Genomic DNA, 16,607 nt, shown 5'->3' on the forward strand with positions numbered 1-16,607 from the left:
TACTTTAGCAAAGGGCCTGGTACATACTAGTGTTACTGGACAAAGGCAGTGAGTTTTCTGCCTGATGCATTCAAATGACTAACTCCTAAGACATCAGGAATTTCTTCAGAAGAGAAAGAGTGAGAACAGGTCATGCTTATCTCATGTTTCATCTAGTCTTAGAACCTGGCATATATGAAAGCTAGTTGTGAAGCAAAAGATCAGATGGCCTATCGGCCCAAATTTCTGTCTCCTAAAACTGTTATTAAAAATGTAGGATAGACTTCCGGAGAAGATGGTGGCTTAGTAAGACACGTGGGTCTTAGTTCCTCCTCCAGAACAGCTACTAAAGAAACAGAAATGGTACAGAACAGCTCCCGGAGCCACGACAGAAACCAAAAAGACAGCGTACCCCATTCTGGAACGGCGGAACTGGCTGGGAGAATCCGCTGCGGTGAGATCCCCGAGGGGCGCACGCTTCCCTGGGCCGTGGCGGCTGGCGGCCGGAGCCCATCCCTCCCTCCTTCCCGGGCCGGCTGGGAGATTTGGGCAGGCGGTCCCCTCAAGCTGCGGCGGCCGGCGCCCCCCCCAACACGCGGATTCCCGGGCCAGCTGGGAGATTTGGAGCAGCACTCCCCCAAGCCGCTTTGGCTGGCGACCCTCCCACACAGCGAGAGTCTTCCAAAGTTAAAGGAGCCACAGCATCTTTTACTGGTGGGACCCGCAGACAGACGAGCGCCACATACTGGGCAGGATAAGAAAAACAGAGCCCAGAGATTTCACAGGAAACTCTTTCAACCTGCTGGGTCCCACACTCAGGGAAATCTAATTAAATGCGCAGATGCCAGCAAAAAATAACGGATCACGCCAGGAAAATTGAAGATATGGCTGGGTCAAAGGAACAAACCAATAGTTCAAATGAGATACAGGAGCTGAGACAACTAATTCTGAATATACGAACAGAAATGGAAAACCTCTTCAAAAACCAAATCAATAAATTGAGGGAGGACATGAAGAAGGCATGGGATGAACAAAAAGAAGAAATGGAAAGTCTGAAAAAACAAATCACAGAACTTATGGGAATGAAAGATACAGTAGAAGAGATTAAAAAAACAATGGAAACCTACAATGGTAGATTTCAAGAGACAGAGGCTAGAATTAGTGATCTGGAGGATGGAACATCTGAAATCCAAAAAGAAACAGAAACTATAGGGAAAAGAAAGGAAAAATTTGAGCAGGGACTCAGGGAACTAAATGATAATATGAAGCACACAAATATACGTGTTGTGGGTGTCCCAGAAGGAGAAGAGAAGGGAAAAGGAGGGGAAAAACTAATGGAAGAAATTATCACTGAAAATTTCCCAACTCTTATGAAAGACCTAAAATTACAGATCCAAGAAGTACAGCGCACCCCAAAGAGAATAGATCCAAATAGACGTTCTCCAAGACACTTACTAGTTAGAATGTCAGAGGTCAAAGAGAAAGAGAGGATCTTGAAAGCAGCAAGAGAAAAACAATCCATCACATACAAGGGAAACCCAATAAGACTATGTGTTGATTTCTTAGCAGAAACCATGGAAGCAAGAAGACAGTGGGATGATACATTTAAATTACTAAAGGAGAAAAACTGCCAACCAAGACTTCTATATGCAGCAAAATTGTCCTTCAAAAATGAGGGAGAAATTAAAACATTTATAGACAAAAAGTCACTAGGAGAATTTGTGACCAAGAGACCAGCTCTGCAAGAAATACTAAAAGGAGCACTAGAGTCAGATACGAAAAGACAGAAGAGAGAGGTATGGAGAAGAGTGTAGAAAGAAGGAAAATCAGATATGATATATATAATACAAAAGGCAAAATGGTAGAGGAAAATATTATCCAAACAGTAATAACTCTAAATGTTAATGGACTGAATTCCCCAATCAAAAGACATAGACTGGCAGAATGGATTAAAAAACAGGATCCTTCTATATGCTGTCTACAGGAAACACATCTTAGACCCAAAGATAAACATAGGCTGAAAGTAAAAGGTTGGGAAAAGATATTTCATGCAAATAACAACCAGAAAAGAGCAGGAGTAGCTATACTAATATCCAACAAATTAGACTTCAAATGTAAAACAGTTAAAAGAGACAAAGAAGGATACTATCTACTAATAAAAGGAACAATTAAACAAGAAGACATAACAATCGTAAATTATTACGCACCGAATCAGAATGCCCCAAAATACGTGAGGAATACACTGCAATTACTGAAAAGGGAAACAGACACATCTACCATAATAGTTGGAGACTTCAATTCGCCACTCTCATCAATGGACAGAACATCTAGACAGAGGATCAATAAAGAAACAGAGAATTTGAATATTACAATAAATGAGCTAGACTTAACAGATATGTATAGGACATTACACCCCACAACAGGATACACGTTTTTCTCAAGTGCTCATGGATCATTCTCAAAGATAGACCATATGCTGGGTCACAAAGCTAGTCTCAACAAATTTAAAAAGATTGAAATCATACACAACACTTTCTCGGATCATAAAGGAATGAAGTTGGAAATCAATAATAGGCAGAGTGCCAGAAAATTCACAAATACGTGGAGGCTCAACAACACACTCTTAAACAACCAGTGGGTCAAGGAAGAAATCACAAGAGAAATTAGTAAATATCTCTAGGAGAATGAAAATGAAAACACAACATATCAAAAGCTATGGGATGCAGCAAAGGCAGTGCTAAGAGGGAAATTTATTGCCCTAAACGCCTATATCAGAAAAGAAGAAAGGGCAAAAATTCGGGAATTAACTGTCCACTTGGAAGAACTGGAGAAAGAACAGTAAACTAACCCCAAAGCAAGCAAAAGGAAAGAAATAACAAAGATTAGAGCAGAAATTAATGAAATTGAGAACATGAAAACAATAGAGAAAATCAATAAGACCAGAAGTTGGTTCTATGAGAAAATCAATAAGATTGATGGGCCCTTAGCAAGATTGACAAAAAGAAGAAGAGAGAGGATGCAAATAAATAAGATCAGAAATGGAAGAGGAGACATAACCACTGACCTCACAGAAATAAAGGAGGTAATAACAGGATACTATGAACAACTTTACACTAATAAACACAACAATGTAGATGAAATGGACAAGTTCCTAGAAAGGCATGAACAACCAACTTTGACTCAAGAAGAAATAGATGACCTCAACAAACCAATCACAAGTAAAGAAATTGAATCAGTCATTCAAAAGCTTCCCAAAAAGAAAAGTCCAGGGCCAGACGACTTCACATGTGAATTCTACCAAACATTCCAGAAAGAATTAGTACCAACCCTGCTCAAACTCTTCAAAAAAATCGAAGTGGAGGGAAAGCTACCTAATTCATTCTATGAAGCCAACATCACCCTCATATCAAAACCAGGCAAAGATATTACAAAAAAAGAAAACTACAGACCAATCTCTCTAATGAATATAGATGCAAAAATCCTCAACAAAATTCTAGCAAATCGAATCCAGCAACACATTAAAAGAATTATACATCATGACCAAGTAGGATTCATCCCAGGTATGCAAGGATGGTTCAACATAAGAAAATCAATTAATGTAATACACCATATCAACAAATCAAAGCAGAAAAATCACATGATCATCTCAATTGATGCAGAGAAGGCATTTGACAAGATTCAACATCCTTCCCTGTTGAAAACACTTCAAAAGATAGGAATACAAGGGAACTTCCTTAAAATGATAGAGGGAATATATGAAAAACCCACAGCTAATATCATCCTCAATGGGGAAAAATTGAAAACTTTCCCCCTAAGATCAGGAACAAGACAAGGATGTCCATTATCACCACTGTTATTCAACATTGTGTTGGAGGTTCTAGCCAGAGCAATCAGACAAGAAAAAGAAATACAAGGCATCAAAATTGGAAAGGAAGAAGTAAAACTATCACTGTTTGCAGATGATATGATACTATATGTCGAAAGCCCTGAAAAATCCACAACAAAACTACTAGAGCTAATAAATGAGTACAGCAAAGTAGCAGGTTACAAGATCAACATTCAAAAATCTGTAGCATTTCTATACACTAGCAATGAACAAGCTGAGGGGGAAATCAAGAAACGAATCCCATTTACAATTGCAACTAAAAGAATAAAATACCTAGGAATAAATTTAACTAAAGAGACAAAAGACCTATACAAAGAAAACTACAAGAAACTGTTAAAAGAAATTACAGAAGACCTAAATAGATGGAAGGGCATATCATGTTCATGGATTGGAAGACTGAATATAGTTAAGATGTCAATTCTACCTAAATTGATTTACAGATTCAACGCACTACCAATCAAAATCCCAACAACTTACTTTCAGAAATAGAAAAACCAATAAGCAAATTTATCTGGAAGGGCAGGGTGCCCTGAATTGCTAAAAGTATTTGAGGAAAAAAAACAAAGCTGGAGGTCTCATGCTGCCTGACTTTAAGGTATATTATGAAGCCACAGTGGTCAAAACAGCATGGTACTGGCATAAAGATAGATATATTGACCAATGGAATCGAATAGAGTGCTCAGATATAGATCCTCTCATCTATGGACATTTGATCTTTGATAAGGCAGTCAAGCCAACTCATTTGGGACAGAACAGTCTCTTCAATAAATAGTGCCTAGAGAACTGGATATCCATATGCAAAAGAATGAAAGAGGACCCGTATCTCACACCCTATACAAAAGTTAACTCAAAATGGATCAAAGATCTAAACATTAGGTCTAAGACCATAAAACAGTTAGAGGAAAATGTAGGGAGATATCTTATGAAATTTACAATTGTAGGCGGTTTTATGGACCTTAAACCTAAAGCAAGAGCACTGAAGAAAGAAAGAAATAAATGGGAGCTCCTCAAAATTAAACACTTTTATGCATCAAAGAACTTCATCAAGAAAGTAGAAGGACAGCCTACACAGTGGGAGACAATATTTGGAAACGACATATCAGATAAAGGTCTAGTATCCAGAATTTATAAAGAGATTGTTCAACTCAACAACAAAAAGACAGCCAACCCAATTACAAAATGGGAAAAAGACTTGAACAGACACCTCTCAGAAGAGGAAATACAAATGGCCAAAAGGCACATGAAGAGATGCTCAATGTCCCTGGCCATTAGAGAAATGCAAATCAAAACCACAATGAGCTATCATCTCACACCCACCAGAATGGCCATTATCAACAAAACAGAAATGACAAGTGCTGGAGAGGATGCGGAGAAAGAGGCACACTTATCCACTGTTGGTGGGAATGTCAAATGGTGCAACCACTGTGGAAGGCAGTTTGGCGGTTCCTCAAAAAATGAATATAGAATTGCCATATGACCCAGCAATACCATTGCTAGGTATCTACTCAAAGGACTTAAGGACAAAGACACAAACGGACATTTGCACACCAATGTTTATAGCAGCATTATTTACAATTGCAAAGAGATGGAAACAGCCAAAATGTCCATCAACAGACGAGTGGCTAAACAAACTGTGGTATATACATACAATGGAATATTATGCAGCTTTAAGACAGAATAAACTTATGGAGCATGTAATAACATGGATGGACCTAGAGAACATTATGCTGAGTGAGTCTAGCCAAAACCTAAAGGACAAATACTGTATGGTCCCACTGATGTGAACCGACATTCGAGAATAAACTTGGAATATGTTATTGGTAACAGAGACCATCAGGAGTTAGAAACAGGGTAAGATAATGGGTAATTGGAGCTGAAGGGATACAGACTGTGCAACAGGACTAGATACAAAACCTCAAAAATGGACAGCACAATACTACCTAATTGTAATGTAATTATGTTAAAACACTGAATGAAGCTGCATCTGAGCTATAGTTTTTGTTTGTTTGTTTGTTTGTGTTTTTTGTTTTTTTCTTTTTCCTTTTTTTCTTTTTTATATATTTTTTCTATTTTTTATTTTTATTATTATTTTTATTTTTTCTCTATATTATCATTCTATATCTTTTTCTGTTGTTTTGCTAGTTCTTTTTCTAAATCGATGCAAATGTACTAAGAAATGATGATCATACATCTATGTGATGATATTAAGAATTACTGATTGCATATGTAGAAAGGAATGATTTCTATGTGTTAGTTAATTTTTTTTTAATTAATAAAAAAAAATTTCCACATCCAACAGTATTTTCAGTTAATCTGTTACAAAATAAATGAACTGAATATCAATAAAAGCCTAAAGATGGTAAAAGAAAGGGAGAGAGCAATCAAGTTAGAAATAGTGTGTCAGAAAAAGAAAAAATACTTTGAATATTATAGCTTTTCTTTTTTAAAGATGTATGTGGATATTGTAAAAGATGAATGCATAAAATAACTACTTTATAACATTTAAACACACACACAAAAAAAAATGTAGGATAATGAGCACAATGGCTCCAGATGATGTAATTAGATGTGGTCTCACTATTGAGCACGCGCAGATTGATTACATGCTGAGTCACAGAATGTATGTAGGAAAATAGTGGTCTTAATATGATGATGGGCTGATTGTTAGTATTATAATGAGGTATAGGTGACTTATAGGTTCAAGTCTAAGCTACTACACATGGCAGGTGGGCCCATTTTGGTTAGATCTGGCTTAGGTTATCAAGATACCTGTGGAATTAGTTCTGGGTTAGTTCTGGGCTGACCCAAGACCTTTCATTAATAAACATTAGGGACAGTCTTCAATGATCATAAGACTCTAAGGTCAAAAAAACAGATAAAGTGGTACAAGTGAAGGTCAGTCACAGGTTTTTTCGATCACAAAGGCACAAGGTTATACAATCACTATCAAAGATCAAGGCAGCTGGCTTACAGTTTTTAGATACTTCCCTCTGTCTACTCTAATATATCATAAAGTAAAAAGGAATATCTATACAGTGATTCAGTAATCATAATGAACCCCTAAATCCTAACATCTTGGTTACACTAGTTTATTGATAAGTGTTTATAAAATGGATGAGTAGAAACACAGTTTTCTTTGAATCACAAAAGAACTAGAAAATAGAAACTATCTATTGCATTTCTAGCAAAACTATTGCCTGATGCTTTCTTTTAGGCCCTGAGAACAACACAATGCTACTCTTGTTTTTTTTTTCTTACAACAGAGAAAATAGAAACAGAGTAACTGGTGAGTGGCTTGCTTCCATGGCACAATGATGGAAGAGGAGTTTAGAATTATGATTCCAACCTGGAACATAATTCAGTAGACAATGTGGAATTCACACATGAAGCTTTTTTTTCCTCAGTTAGTGTGAATCTTTGGTCCCTTCCAATTTCTGGCACAGGTGCTGGATATGTGAAAATAAGTCATGCCTATCTCATGTTTCATTTAGTTTTGAAAGCTGAACTATATGAAAGTATTTGCTCTTTTCTTGTTTTGGCTTATTTGAGGGAATATTAACAAAAATAAGGATAGTGAAAGCAAAATGATCATAAATAATGGTAATAAATGGAAGAACCAGGTTGCTGAATATATCTGTCCAATTTGGCTTTTGAAGTATTTGGCTGGTTTTATTATTGGTTTAGTGGGAGATAGTAAATTCAGGGCCATTACCCATTCCAAATATACTTACACATTAGTAATGATGGCACAGTTTCAGTCCCCAGACCTTGGGAAGCTGTTCAGTAGCTACAGCATAACAATACCATCAGGTGTAATCTAGGTGAGGAGTGGTTCTTCATATTCTGAACTGCAAGGGCCTACTTAGAGAGTCTGTGTTTTGATTATATATTACTGTGTAACAAACACCCCAAACTTAGTGATTTAAACAACAACCATTTGCTATTTTTGTAAATTCTGTGGGTCAGGAATTGAGACAGAGCACAGTGGAAATGCTTGTCTCATCTCCATATTGTCTGAGGCTTTGGCCGGAAAAATGTAAATGACTCAGGGCTGCAACTATCCGGACATTTCTTCACACTCACGTCTGGTTCTTTGGCTGGAATTACTCAAAGGCTGGACTCTGCTGGGATCATCAACTGAAGCACCTGTCCCTTGGTCTTTCCATGTTGATTGGCTTTTTATAGCATAAAATCTGGGTTCCAAGAAGGAATAACCAAAAGGGAGATATTTCCAAAGACCAAGCAGAAACTGAATGGTCATTTATGGCCTAACCTCCTAGATTACATAGCATCACTGCCACTACCTTATTGGTCAAAATAGTCATAAGCTCACCCAGATTCAAAGGCAAGGTACATAGATGTTGGAAGGAGTATCAAAGGATTCTCAGCTAGTTTTTAAAAATCACAACACTTAGATCCACTCTTGTTTATGGTAAGCAAATACTTAGTCATGCTTTCAAAATGTATTCAGAATCGAACCACGTCTCACCACCTCCACGTCATCATAACGGTCCCCAAACGACCTGTCAGTAGCCTGTTAACAAGGATCCCTGTTTCAATCCTTGTCTCCATGAAGACTGTGAGAGTCACCAAAGTTATCCTATTAAAATAATAGTCATATTATAGTATTCTTTGACCCAAATTCCCAATGCTTCCCTCAGAATAGCATACAAGGCGTAGTCTGGATCCCCATTACTTCTCTGACCTTCCCTCCTACTACTGTTCCCCTTGCTTTAGTGACACTACTTTTCAGTTCCTTGATCATATTAAGCATACTCCCACCACAGGGCCTTTGCATTTATTGTTTCCTCAGTGTGGAATGCTCTTCCCACCCCCAAGATGTCTGCATGATTCACTTCTTTACCTCCTTCAGAACTTGACTTACATGTCACCCATTGAGATTTTGACATCTATTTTGAAAGACAACACCTCTATTCTCTTCCGTAAATGATGGAGGGGAAATCTGGATTTCCACATGTGATAGAATAGAGTTGGACCTCTCTTACCATATGCAAAAATTAATTCAAAGTGGATCAATGAACCAAATATAAGAGGTAAAATCATAAATCTCTTAAAAGAAAACAAGGAAAATTGTCATGACATTGGATTTGACAATGAATTCTTACATATGACAACAAAAATACAAGCAAAAAAAGAAAAAATACATAAATTGGACTTCATAAAAATTAAAAACTTTTGTGATCAAAGGACATTTTCAAGAATGTGAAAAGATAACCTACAAAGTGGGAAAACAGTTCCAAATCGTATCTCTGATAAGGATTTAATATCCACGAATATATTTATATATAATGCATATAAAGATCACCTACCATTCAGCAGACAACCCAATTTAAAAAATGGTCCAAGCCCCCTGAAGAGACATTTCTGAAGTCTTCAAGAAGATTTACAAATGGCCAAAAAGTGCATGAAAAGATGCTCAATATCATTAGTCATTAGGGAAATGTAACTCAAAACAAAAATGAGATATCACTTCACACCTACTTAGATGGCTATTATTTTTTAAATGGAAAATAACAAGTGTTGGCAAGGATGTGGAGAAATTGGAACCCTCATGCATTGCTGGTGGGAATGAAAAATTGTTCAGCTGCTGTGGTAAACACAGAATTACCATATGACCATGCAATTCCAGTCTTAGGGACATATGCGAAAGAATTGAAAGTGGGTACACAAACAGATATTTATATACCTATGTTCATAACAGCATTATTTACAATAGACTAAAGGTAGAAAAATCCCAAGTGTCCATCAATAGATGAACTGGTAAACAATATGTGGCACATACACTGAATGACATATTACTCAGCCATAAATAGTAATGAAGTTTGAAGATTCTGGAAAGATACAGAGTAGAAGCTCTAGGAACCAGTCCCTCCACCAGAGCAACTATTAAATAGTTAGAAACTCTGTGAATAAATTATTTTGAAACTCCAGAGTCTAGAACACAGTGTGGCATCTGGGGAAGAACAGGACAAAGAGGCTGATAAATTCACAGAATACCAGTGAAATGCACTCTCCAGTTAGCGGGTACCATTGCCCATCTCCCAGATTCACCACAGGCAGCAGTAAGGTACTCAACTTCAGCCCCTGGTGCAGCTTCCTGGCGCCAGGGTGGGATCTAAAGACCTAGTTCCCCAACATCCAAGGGTGTGTGGTCGGATAGCTTATTACTGCTTTTGAATAGCTACTTCAGATAACGGGGATGTCCAGCTCTGAAGGTGGCCATTGTTCCTACCTCAACCAGGCAAACGAGGCAGAAGAGCCTTAAAGAACCTTGCTCAAACTCACGGAAAACAGTCAAGGTCTGCATTTATAGGGCAAGTGCCAAATTGAGAAAACACAGCGTCAAAGAGTCACAGGAGAAGCTCCTGACATACTTGCACTCACCTCCCTCGCCCCCTCATCCACCCCAGGGCAATGTGGAAACAGCTGGTGCCCCCTTTGTGGATCCCCAGCCTTCTTCCAGCTGGAAAAGACTAACTTATAAAACTCCTCTCCAGCATACCTTCTCCCAGAATTTGTTCTCTAGGCAAAAGCAATTTGACAGCCAAAGCAGTGTAAGGAGCAATTGAATCAGAGAGCTTGGAGCAAAGGCTAACCTGCTTTAAGTCCTGTGATGGACCACCCTGGAGAGTGAGAGAAGATCTGTTTCCTGGATGGTTGAGGAGGCACTCAAATTGCTATGAATAGGGGAACTAACTCCTAATGCTACTACCAGGCACAAGCCCAGGACAAGACACTGGGCCAGAGAAGACAGGGAGGACCCTGCACTTTTGCTTGCAACTTGACAGGAGGGCTAGCAAGGAGAGCACCAGCTAATGCAAAGCCAATTTGAAAAACTGAAAGTTTTTTTTTTCTTTTTGCATTGGTTTGCACGATTTTTTAATTAGCTCCTGGCACTCAAGAAAAGCTCTGTCATATCACTAGCTGTTACAACCTCAAGAAACAGACAGCTCAGGACTAAATCTGAATTGATATTTTAAAATATTAAAATGTATAGTGTGCGGGCGGGCCGCGGTGGCTCAGCGGGCAAGAGTGCTTGCCTGCCATGCCGGAGGACCCCGGTTCGATTCCCGGCCCCAGCCCATGTAAAAAACAAACAAACAAACAAAATATAATAAAATAAGAAAATGTTTAAAGATGTTTCCCTTTCTTCCTCCCTTCCTTCCTTCTATCCTTCCTTCCTTAAAAAAAAAAAAAAAAAAAAAAAAAAAAAATGTATAGTGTGCAACAAAATATTACACAACAAACAAAGAAACAGGAAATGATGGCATATCCGAAGGAAGAAGACAAACCCCCAGAAAACATCAACAAAAGCCAAACTGTGCACATAACAGATAAAGACTTAAAAAAATAAGAGTTCTTCAATATGCTCAAGGAGATGAAGGAAAATACAGAAAAAAAAACTAAGGGTATCAGGAAAACAAGAATGACCAATATGAAGAGAGAGATTTTAAAAAGGAAACAAACAGAACTACTGGAGTTAAAGACCACAACAACTCAAAAGAAAAATGCCTAGAAGGGTTTCAACTGGGAAAACTGGCAGAAGAAAGAAGAAAGAATCAGTGAACTTGAAGACAAGATTATTGGAATGAATTAGGCTGAAGAGCAGGAAGAAAAATGAATTAGAAAAAGTAAAAGTAACCTAAGAGACCTATGAGACACCATTAACATTATACTCTTTATGGGAATCCCAGAGGGAGAAGGAGAGAAAGGAACAGAAGAAATCTTCAAAGAAATAAAGACAGAAAACTTGCCAAACTTGACAAAAGACGTGAAGATGCACATCCAAGAAGTCATCAGAGACCAAACAGGATATATGCCCAAGCACATGGTGGTCAAATTGCCAAATGCAAAGAAGAGAATTCTGAAAGCTGCAAGAGAAAAGCAACATGTATATTCAAGGGAGTCTCAATTAGACTAAGTACCTCCATGGTGACAAGGAGTTGGTGGGTTGAAATACTCAACACGCTGAGGGATAATAATGGCCAATCAAGAATTTTATATCCAACAAGACTTTCTTTCAAAAATAAGGGACAGATTAAGACATACCCAGATAAACAAAAGCTGAAAGAGTATATTGCCCAACAAAGCAATACTAAAGGGAGTTCTTCAGACTGAAACGGAAGGACACTAAACAGTGGTTCAAAGTAACATAAAGACATTCAGTAAAGGTAACCATCTCGGTAATTATAAATGTCAGTAATATTGTACTGTATAGTACAATTTTAGTATGTTACTCCACTTCTTACTTACAAGTGTTAAAATGCAAATGTATAAAAAGTAATGATAAATCTCTGGTTTTGGACATGCAATGCACAAAGATATAATTGGTAATGAGTACAAAAAAAGGTGGGGGTATAGGAATAGTGTATGTGCATGCTATTGAAGTTAAGTTGGCATCAAATAAAAAATATTGCAATATATTTAGGATAATAAATTTTAACTCTATGTTAGCCACAAAGATAATATATGAAAAATATATCCAGAAAGAAATGAGAAGAGAGTCCAAAAACAAAAGAAGGTGAAGACTTGCAAAACCTAAAGAGCAAAATAGCAGAGCTAAGTCCTTCATTTTCAGCAGTTACTTTAAATGTAAAGAATTAAACTCTTCACTCAAAAGGCAGAGATTGGAAAAATAGGTTAAAAAGCATGACCCAAATTTATTCTGTAAATTCAAAGACATAAGCAGGTTGAAAGGGGAAGGAAGAAAAAAAAATATATATATATAATATGCAAAAGTAAAGAGAAAGAGAGAGAGCTGTGGGGTAGCCATTTTAAAATATAAGAAAAAATACAATATAAAGGGTGCACAGGTGGTTCAGTGGTAGAATGCTCGCCTTTCATGCGGGTGACCTGGGTTTGATTCCCGGACAATGCACCACCACCCCCCAAAAAATTAGAGTTTAAGACAAAAATTGTTACAAGGGACAAAGAAGGTCATTTTATATTGATTAAGGGATCAATTCAACAAAAAGACATAACAAGTATAAATATATATGCACCTAATGGCAAAGCCCCCAAATATATGAAGAAATATTGACAGATTTGAAGGGAGAAATAGATGACTCTACATTAATAGAGGTAGACTATAATAATATACCACTTTCAATAATGGATAGAACTACTAGAAAGAAGGTCAATAAGGAAATGGAAAACTTGAATAATACTCTAAACCAACCAGACCTAACAGACATATATAGAACACTTCACCCAACAGCAGTATATACACATTCTTCTTTAGTGCATATAGATTATTCTCTGGGATAGATCATATGTTAGGTCACAAAACAAGTATTAATAAATTCAAAAATATCGAAAGCATCTGATAACTGGAATGAAACTAGAAGTCAATAAGAGAATAAAATGTATGATTCTGTGGAAATTAAACAACATACGCTTAAACAACTAATGGGTCAAAGAAGAAATGGCAAGAGAAATTAGGATATATCTGAATAGGAATGAAAATGGAAACACAACATACCAAAACTTATGGTATGCAGCAAAGCCAGTGCTGAGTGGGAAATTTATACCTCTAAATGCCTACATTAAAAAGGGGGAAAAAATCTCAAATCAGAGACCTCACCTCAAAACTGAAGGATCTACAAAAACAAGAGCAAACTAAACCCAAACTAAGCAGAGGGAAGGAAATAACATAGATTAAATGGAGATAAATGAAATAGAATACTACAATAGAATTAACAAACCAAAAGTTGATTTTCTGAAAAAATCAATAAAATTGGCAAACATTTAGTCACACTGATAAAGTAAAAAAGAGAGGACATAAATGACTAAAAACAGGAATGAAAAGGGGAACATTACTACCAAACCCACTGAAATAAAAAAGACTATAAGAGAATACTATGAACAACTGTACACCAATGAATTGAATATCCTAGATGAAATGGACAAATTCTTACAAACACACACACGACCTACACTGACTCAAGAAAAAATAGAAAATCCTAACAGACCAATAATTAGTTGAGATTGAATAGTATCAAAAACCTCCCAACAAAAAAATAGCCCTGGACCAGATGGCTTCAGAGGAGTATTTTATCAAAGTTCCAAGAAGAATGAACACCAATCTTGTTCAAACCCTCCCAAAAAATTAAAGAGGAAGAAACATTCCTTAACTCATTCAAGAGGCCAATATTACCCTCATACCAAAGATAGATAAAAATACCATAAGAAAAGATTATAGACCAATATCCATTATGAACATAGACTCAAAAATCCTCAGCAAAGTACTAGCAAACAGAATCCAATAGTGCATTAAAAGAATTATATACCATGATCAGGTAGAATTTATTGCAGGTTTTCAAGAGTATGTCAACATTAAAAAAAAAATCAATTAATGTAATACATCATATTGACAGAATGGGGGGGGGGACACATGATCATGTCAATTGATTCAGAAAAGGCATTTGACAAAATCCAGCACCTCTTCTTGATAAAAACACTTGGAACTCTAGGAATAATGACAACTTCTTCAATATGATAAAAGACATTATATTAAAAACCCGCAGATAACATACTGAAATACTGAAATGTTTCTCTCCAAGATCAGGAACAAGAGAATGATGCCCAGTATCAGCACTGCTCGTTTAATATTGAACTGCAAGTTCTAGCCAGAACAATTAGGCAAGAAAAAAAAATAAAAGACAATCAAATTTGAAAGGAAGAAGCACAACTTTCACCATTTGTGATTCAAAAATCAACAACAAATCTCCTAGAGGTAATAAATGAATTCAGCCAAGTGGCAGGGTACAAGATTAACATGCATAATTCAGTAGTGTTTCCATACACTACCAATGAACAATCTGAAGAAGAAATCAAGAAACAATTCCATCTGCAATAGCAACTAAAAAAATCAAATATCTAGGAATAAATCTAATCAAGGATGTAAAGGACTGGCACACAAAGAATGAACTACAAAACATTTCTAAAAGAAATCAAGAAAGACCTAAATAAATAGACATTCCATATTTATGGATTGGAAGATTGAATATTGTTAAGATGTCAATTATATTTAAATTGATTTACAGATTCAATGCAAATCCAATCAAAATTCCAACAACCTTCTTTACAGAAATGGAAAAGCCAATCATCAGATTTATATGGAAAGGCAAAGGCCCCAAACAGTCAAAGGCATAATGAAAAAGAATGAAGTTGGAGGACACACGCGGTGATCTTACAATTTATTACAGGTGGCGTGGCAGCGCTTCCACCTGAACAAGGCCACGCGAGGCGGCACAGCCGTGCCCCAAATCCGCGGGGCAGGACTAGGGGTGTGATGAAGCTGGAGCCAAACCGAGCTGCTACTGCAGGTGGCCATTGAAAACGGGGTGGCGGCCCGCGGGAGCTGGGCCAGGTTGCTGCGGGGGTTGCGGAAGGCACCGAGATTAAAGAGAGTGCATCGCAGACAAGTGATGTCCTCAAACAGCATTTTAATGATTTAAGAAACCCGCGGATGAGTAATTGGTGACCCTTTTGCAAGAAGTAGACACCATTGAGCAGGAGACCATTAAGCCACTAGACAACTGCAAGAAGCTCATAGAGCACGGAGTTAACACTGCAGAGGACTTAGTCCGAGAAGGTAGGAGTCCAAGGAGCCTCGCTCATTTCTCAGGATACCAGTGAGACCGCCATTCTTGGTGGTGCGGAAGAACAGAACGACAAACTGGAGTTTTACCCAAGCGGCCTCTCATATTCAGCTGGACAGCTTACCAGAAGCTCCTTAAATGGTTGATGTGTTCTGTTTATCTGCTCAGTTGGATGGCTCAATTCTTCACATAGTTAAAGATCATATTCCTAACCATGGAACAGTAGCATCTCTCCCTCTAGTTCAGGTAGCAGAACTAATAGAAAAACCTGGAGGCATCATAGTACCATGTTATAAGAGTTGAAACTGTAGGACAACCAGACAGAAGAAACAGTATAGGAGTGTGCAGAAAAACAGAATGGATATGGCTCTTTGCAGTGGGATCAAGCAGTGCATATTAGTACAAATGGTGCAGTTTTTGAAAATGGAAAAGAAATGACTAATCAGTTGCCTAAAGTTATTTCTGGATCCACTGTCAGGTTTGACATTGAAACTGTGACTCTAGGAACCACCAGTAAAGGGGGAAACTTCAAGCTTCCAGTAACTATTAGCTCAAATAACAGAGAAGTGGTTTTTGATTGGTTACTTGAGCAATCATGTGGTTCTCTTTACTTCAGATGCTCATTTTTCTCTCCTGGATGGAAAATGTTAGTGTTTTAGATTTTTGGATGAGTGGTTTAGGTTTGCAGGGTTTTAACGTAGTCGTTCTCAGCCCAGTTTGGTTGTAATTGATAAAAATAGTTGGATTCATCTCTCAGGTGATTGGAAATGAAAAATGTTAACTGAATTCATTTTGGAATATTTTAGCAAAATGATACTCGAATTTTGTGAAAAACATATTGCAGCCAATTTTATTTTTAGCATAGTGTCAATTGAAATAACATGTCATAATAAAAATCAAATTGTTTTAGGGCAGGCAATGGTGGTGCAGTGGCAGAGTTCTTGCCTGCCAGGCCGGAGACCCAGCTTCATTTCCTGGTGCCTACCCATGTAAAAAAAAAAAAAAATCAAATTGTTTTGAAAGTTGGTTTCTAAAATAGAAAAAAGTTAATATAATATTATTTTATTAAATCATCATATTTTAAGGATCCAAGGCCATTTAAAACTAGAATAAAACAA

General features: G+C 37.3%; 1 long non-coding RNA gene and 1 pseudogene across 1 annotated transcript in view; one reads left to right on the top strand and one right to left on the bottom strand.

Annotated features, from left to right (window-relative positions):
• Positions 1-16,607, bottom strand: part of LOC143658064 (uncharacterized) — an 82,092-nt gene that overhangs the window by 3,721 nt on the left and 61,764 nt on the right. The gene's annotated exons all lie outside the window — the stretch shown is intronic.
• LOC143657777 (cytokine receptor-like factor 3) lies at positions 6,409-15,792 on the top strand (annotated as a pseudogene).

Source organism: Tamandua tetradactyla, chromosome 15, assembly GCF_023851605.1.
Source record: "Tamandua tetradactyla isolate mTamTet1 chromosome 15, mTamTet1.pri, whole genome shotgun sequence".
Classification (NCBI taxonomy): domain Eukaryota; kingdom Metazoa; phylum Chordata; class Mammalia; order Pilosa; family Myrmecophagidae; genus Tamandua; species Tamandua tetradactyla.